Source organism: Saccoglossus kowalevskii, chromosome 17, assembly GCF_978046115.1.
Source record: "Saccoglossus kowalevskii chromosome 17, keSacKowa6.1, whole genome shotgun sequence".
Lineage (NCBI taxonomy): Eukaryota > Metazoa > Hemichordata > Enteropneusta > Harrimaniidae > Saccoglossus > Saccoglossus kowalevskii.
In genome coordinates this window covers 22,640,192-22,646,368 of record NC_140657.1, presented here as the reverse complement: position 1 = coordinate 22,646,368, position 6,177 = coordinate 22,640,192, and the positions used below count along the sequence as shown (strand labels likewise).

At 35.5% G+C, this 6,177-nt stretch overlaps 1 protein-coding gene across 1 annotated transcript in view; it reads left to right on the top strand.

Moving 5' to 3' along the window:
* Positions 1-248: 248 nt before the first annotated feature.
* The window catches only part of LOC100372675 (uncharacterized), a 52,423-nt gene continuing 46,494 nt past the window's right edge, over positions 249-6,177 (top strand). Inside the window, exon 1 of the mRNA XM_085492331.1 lies at positions 249-395. The gene's annotated coding sequence lies outside the window, so the exon portion shown is untranslated. The remainder of the gene's footprint in view (positions 396-6,177) is intronic.

The window sequence follows — 6,177 nt, the reverse complement described above, 5'->3', positions numbered from 1 at the left end:
CTGAAGTACAAAAACGAAAGTCAACTGAGAAACTGAATAATTTAGAAAGAACGCTCAGTAACATCTGAAATTACTAATGCGCATGTGCACGATTCGAAACCTCCACTTTCACGGTCGGGCCGACCCCAATAAGATTCTCGGACATTTTAGGCTATTGTTTTAACCAAAAGCGCTCTCAGCTTCGTTCTTTTTGTACCTATTTTCAACTGGCCGCGGAGCATTCCAACTCTAAATCTAAGTGAGCCACCCGCCGGAAGCATAGCATATGGGCTGTCGCATACGACTTGTTTACCACCTCCGTGTGACTGAGAATGTTCTAGAACCGTACTGTGTCTGGGTGGAATTTTTAGAAGCTGGTTGAATAGGTAATAGGTCACTGTAGAAGGCAATAGAAGGTAATGGAACATTCTAGAAATTTGTAGTAATTTCCAGGCTTATTATGTATGCTGATGTAATGGTCTATTTATAGACAGTGTGGGTATATATAGGGGAGTTGTTCAGCACTGAGTTCAGATCGGAGATCTCGTTGAATTGTATTGGAGTTATTGGAGTAGTGGAGTTTTACCGCGTTATTGTACTTGATGATTGCAGAGTATAATAATACCAGTACCAGTTGAAACCTCATCTGTTGAACCATCACACCTGTACTATACCAATTACGGTAATATTACGTTGCGTGTGACAAATGTATGGTATCACAGAAACTTAAAAACACACGGCCTGAACAATTGCTCGAGCATTATGAAATAAAGTCAGATATGAACTATAGTGTAAGTCACATCTAGTTTAGAAAACCAATCCTAAGAATTTTTATGTTATAAATTTATGGTTTATATATTCACATTTAGTAAATGTGTTTAGTGTTATTATTATTTATGACCGATTACTATTAATACTTTCCTGATAAGTCAAGGCATCCATACGTATCCCTTTTACAACTACATATGATTGTTAAAAAAATATAAGTGCGTTTGAAATCGGTGACCAATCGCGGCCATCGTATCGAAAATAATTAAGAACCAATATCAAATAACACACCCTTTACTCCTTTGGGAGTTTTGAACATCAGTAACTTAAAGACAAATATCAGTACGCGCCCGTTTACCGTATTTAAAGTTCTCTCCTAAATATAGGATATTGCAAATATTCTGCATTAATTTTATCTGTTATACGAACATAGAGTTCATCGTTTATAAATTATGTACATTTAGAGGGGCTATTGGTAACCAATCATGGCCATGTAGTTTAGCAAAATAAATATCATAATACGCTTTTCAGTTTGAATATGATCGTAAGTTAAACATATGGAGGAATATGAGAATCTGTAAATTATGTATTTTAGGGTTGGTTGAGGATGAATTCCATTTTGCCTTGTATGTCAACGTTATGAAAAAATATTTACCTATTTTATCAGTCAAATCAGAATTTCTTCTTTTAATGCAGTTTGACAACTTATCTGTACTTCCAATTTAAAAATTTGTATTCTATGTTTCTAAACATAGAGAACATCTACTTATAACTAGTTGTGACTAGTGGATTCAACACTTAGTTAAATGATTCCCTCTAATGTATTTTTCTATTTTATTGTACCTTATGCCTGAGGCCATTGTATTGATTAAATTCATTTGGTCATATCATATCATATCATCAATACCCCTTTTGCGTCTTTGGTATTTCCCAACGTACTTTCAGCGCCCCATCCACAGATTCAGACGCAATGCCATAAGTATATTCTCGTTCTTCGCCTGTCCTACAAAGCATGGCATATTCCTTTTTTTTATGTTAACTGTTCCCGGGACTGTGAGTGCTTTTTTCAAACGCTTATTTTAACCGAATTGTGCCATTGCTAAATTGTGGGAATAATATTTGTTGGAAGACTAGTAGATTTTCCAGTGGGTGAACTTAGAAACAACATTTGGCACAACGTTTTTACTGTAACGCAGAAAATATGACACCAGGCAGATGTGAAGTCACCATGCGTTCTTTTAATTTCCAATATGAGCAACTATGAAAGTTAACACGACTGAAACCTACATAAATACAATAAATAGTCAAGATTAATACAATGTCATTGGAGGTATGGAGATCATAATTCCAAGTAGAAACCATGATATCAAAATAGAATAGTTTAGCTACTATGCAAGTACTGAATGTACGAAATACACAATAAACTGAATCATGCCTCTCAATAGACTTAAGGTAGCGGGACTATTATTTGCATACTTGTTTTCATCTTCTAATTGTGACTAAATGACTACAAATAGACCCAGGAAAGTATATATTTTTAGAATCGCCAGACTTCAAGCTTTTCACAAGTGTATTTTGCATGCCATTATCTGCATTCTACGACGCGTTACTCAATCAAAGGTGAAAAATTACTTTTTCTGTAAAAAAAAAAAATTACGCATTTATGTTGGCGATAAGAAGTATTTTTTTCACTTTTCCTAGTTGTTCAATAGTTTGGTAAATTGAATGTGTCTGGGTAGTTTTATTCAAGCAACGCGTTTTAAAAAATAGTGTCCTGAATTTCAATTACTGTTTTAGTCGCATTGCCCCCAACTCAAACCACAACTCGTTGGTAAATAATCGATGAAATAGTTTGTCTGGACACATTCAAGTTCCTCTCATTGTCACCTTAAAGCTGTGAAAATTTGGTGTTAATCCGACGACAATAAGTATACGTTATTTTTTGTTAAAGACCTTGTATTTTGAAAAACATAAACTCCTAGAAAACGTCCATGAAGTAACAGCAAAGATTTTCAAGCTTGTTTATCGGCACAATCAATTTGTTTTCCCATCAAGGTCTGTTTTACCATGTGTAGGGACATCCAAATGTGTAAGGCTATTGGAAACCAAAAAATAAAGGAATGGGATAGCTATAATTGGATAAATTCGGCATATGAAAACACCAAAATCAATGATTTTTTTCAGTGGCTGTGTGACCTTGTGTCTGACACATTCATATGCAAATGACTAATCTGTGAAACAAACAGGGGCGGAGACAAACCACTCAAATGTTTGGAAACACTCATTGTGTGTCAGATAGCTACTGATAACACATCCTAACATTGCTTTGTCTTGAGTTTATCTTTGAAACTTAAAGGCACACAGATTAAACCTGTGTTGTTGATTTTGGAAAACACTACTGAGGCTGCCTTGCTTCCCTTCAGAAAATCTACATTTTAACCAACTTACATGACATTCTATGTTATATTGACTTTATCATATGAAAGTTTATGGTGCATTTCATCAATTAATAAATAAATGTGAAAATCGTAATTTTCAACACAAATAATAGTCTCGCTACCTTAAGTCGACGCATAGAGACTTCCTTTTTTCATGAATATAAATAAATAACATCTAATGCGAGTCACAGAAATAATATTGCACTAGAGTAGCGTATATATAAACTCACCCCAACCAGTACAATTCAGTGACGCCCTAGATAATTACATAGTTTCTTTTTACACGCAAACACACCTACAATAATTTATAACAAATAAACGAGTCGTGATAACTGCTAAACTTAAATCCTAACAATTCGCACATTTAAACAGTGCCACAAACTCGGACAGTTCTCATTTAGAAAAAAACTACAATTCCACAAATATATACATAAATATTACATAAATATTACGCAAATACAATAAGAAAAATGAACAATTCATAATAAGTTTATGTATCCCGAATAACTAATTACCACTATGAACAGGTGAAATGGGCTTTCAACTTTGTTCCGTGCAAACAATGGGTACACGTGGCGTACACGCTCCTACTCGTGTTTTACAAGTTAACGAAATATACAATGTTTACACTAAATTTGCTACAAAATAAGTTTGAAATATTAGCTATCCTCTTACCGAAAGTGAATTCATAAATTGCGCAAAGTAAATTACAAGGCTAATTAGAATGTGAATACATTACACACATTACAATGACAGTACAATAGAATTATTACGGTGATCACGTGAGTCATTTGCAATACATATACCGATATCGTTAAACACAGAAAATTAATGCGAAGTCGCATCTTCGATGCAGTAATTATCACTACAGTTATTATACTGCTTCAGAATAAAACTGATATATTTGAATTTGTTTAAGTTAAGTGACAATTTCCAACGATCAAACCAACCGGTGCAGGTCGTTTTGCAACAAACTAAAATCATGTAAGAATGTGAGAAAGTGTTTTTGTCATCTCCATACAGTGTTGTAAGATAGGCGACATCAAGTTGATGAACATAACAAACGAAAGAAGTCAGAAGATAACCTTGTGCAACACTCAAATTAGCAATAAACCAGCTTGACACATGGTCATTCAAGTCACTATGCTTTGCAGCCACGGTTTGCCGCCTGTTACAGTATAAGAAGAAACGATGACCGCCAGTTAAAGAAACTGCCAAATTTAGAGGCATTGGCACGTTTCAACTGAGTAGGAAACCGACCAAGATCCCATGACATTTGAAATATAATAACGGGAGTTGGGGTCACGGTGGAGAATACATCAATACATCGTCTAATAATACGTGCACACGCATCATAGTATCTGCTGAAGCAATAGCCTTCCCAACCATTTGAACAGCAATAATCTTTTAGGACGATGTTGAAAAGTTGAAAAGTCTGCAGTGGAGAGGTGTGTTCAAAACGTGAAGAATGGTGTGAGAGCTTTGCTTTGGAATAACCTCATTTACACATATACAATTAGTTGTATTGGAGTTTTCATTTTCACTGAGATATCCTCAAGATCCTACCGACCCAGTCTATCGACGCCTTGCTATTTCTTTTTTTCGAACCTGGGTAATTAATTCAAAAGATCATACAATTAACTTGATTTACGTCAAAATCTGTTTTTTTTTTATTTTTATTTATTCAGAAGAGATAACCCTGGAAGATACGAGGTTTTCAATCAATCAATCAAACCTTCAAAACTCACATACGGCTGGATATGAATACATCTGCAAAACAATCATTGCTGATTTAATTGTTTTCTATACGCTACGATAGAAACAGAAGTTTGAGTACGAGTAATATTATATCATACAAGTCTCTCATAGCCCTACTAAGAGCACAGTCCATCTATAATAGAGACTGTGGTAAAAGGCAGCACGAGGCTATACACATGGCAGTTAACTTTAGGGCGCTGTTCGAAATATACTACCGGTCACCGGTAGTACCACTCTCCCTTGCAGAATCTACTTGACCTAGGGAGCTACAGAGACTAGTGGGACGTTCCCTGGCGACTACCTAGCTTAGTGATAAAAGACCCATAGTCTCGGCGACGGAGAATGCGGTAGTACGGATTATGAATGTTCCATTGCCGGCTTACGTAGAGCCCACGATGGGAAACGTTACATCAACATTTTAGAGTAAAACAAATCTGGAATTCAAAAAGTTAAGGCAACTGTGTTTAACTGACAGTAACAATATCACTAAATCCTCGCTCCCGACTTACTGTTTCTGTTTTTCATATGCATACAAGTAATGTTACTTCATATGCAAGGGGTTAGCATACGTTTAATGTGTTTTTTTTTCAATATTTTTTTTTTAATTTTAAATTATTGATGGTTATGACAGTATCTATGACTGTGCTTTTATTCTAAACAAAAACTACATTTTATAAGGCATATTTCGACGTTTTTTTCTATTTCAAAACATTGCCACGTGTGATTGTTTATAAACACCACCAACACAAGCACAACACTCGCATGAAAGTAATCCTAATTGACACTTGATGAAAGATCCGATTTGCATATCAATACTAGCAAGGTTATGTAATTACGGTACTCATTTCGCCCAGCCTTCCGCTTTTACACCCACAGCTTATTGCTTGATTTCCGACCGCGCGGTCTTGTCCGACCGGAAACCGACAGCATTTTAATCGCTCTTTTTTTCGCTCGCTCGCTCATTGAAAACATTGACTGCTCGCCAAAACACTGATCACACATAAGTAGTCGAAATTGTGGTTTTTCAAATCTAATAGTTGCATGACACTCAATCTGGGACCTCTTGTTACGTGTTTTCGGTGCTTTTTTCTAAATGTAATATTTTATTTTAATGAGACAGTTACGTGAAAAGGGCATAGGTAACTTCTTTCGACAGAGCAGAGAAATGAGGAAAATGTTAATGATTAATTCCAAAAATAACGATACCAAAACCACGTCGGTCCACAGGCGGTCG